Here is a 907-nt window from a genome sequence, read left to right on the forward strand (position 1 = left end):
CTATCTATTTTACGTTTGGTAGTGTATATATGTCCATGCCACTCTCTCACTTTGTCCCAGCTTACCCATTCCCCTCCTCATATCCTCAAGTCCACTCTCTAGTAGGTCTGCATCTTTATTCCTGCCTTGCCCCTAGGTTCTTCTGACCATTTACTCTTATTTTTTTAGATTCCATATATATGTGGTAGCATACGGTATTTGTTTTTCTCTTTCTGATTACTTCACTCTGTATGACAGTCTCTAGGTCCATCCACCTCACTACAAATAACTCAGTTTCGTTCCTTCTTACGTTCCTTTATATGAGTAATATTCCATTGTATATATGTGCCACATCTTCTTTATCCATTCATCTGTTGATGGACACTTAGGCTGCTTCCATGTCCTGGCTATTGTAGATAGAGCTGCAATGAACATTTTGGTACATGACTCTTTCTGAATTATGGTTTTCTCAGGGTATATGCCTGAGTAGTGGGATTGTTGGATCATATGGTAGTTCTATTTTTAGATTTTTAAGGAACCTCCATACTGTTCTCCATAGTGGCTGTATCAATTTACATTCCCACCAGCAGTGCAACAGGGCTCCCTTTTCTCCACACGCTTTCCAGCATTTATAGTTTGTAGATTTTTTATGATGGGCATTCTGACCAGTGTGAGATATGTCATTGTAGTTTTGATTTGCATTTCTCTAATGATTAATGATGTTGAGCATGCTTTCATGTGTTTGTTGGCAAACTGTATATCTTCTTCGGAGAAGTGTCTATTTAGGTCTTCTGCCCATTTTTGGATTGGGTTGTTTGTTTTTTTTTTGTTATTGAGCTGCATGAGTTGCTTGTAAATTTTGGAGATTAATCCTTTGTCAGTTGCTTCATTTGCAAATATTTTCTCCCATTCTGAGGGTTGTCTTTTC

This window comes from Physeter macrocephalus, chromosome 21, assembly GCF_002837175.3.
Source record: "Physeter macrocephalus isolate SW-GA chromosome 21, ASM283717v5, whole genome shotgun sequence".
NCBI lineage: Eukaryota > Metazoa > Chordata > Mammalia > Artiodactyla > Physeteridae > Physeter > Physeter macrocephalus.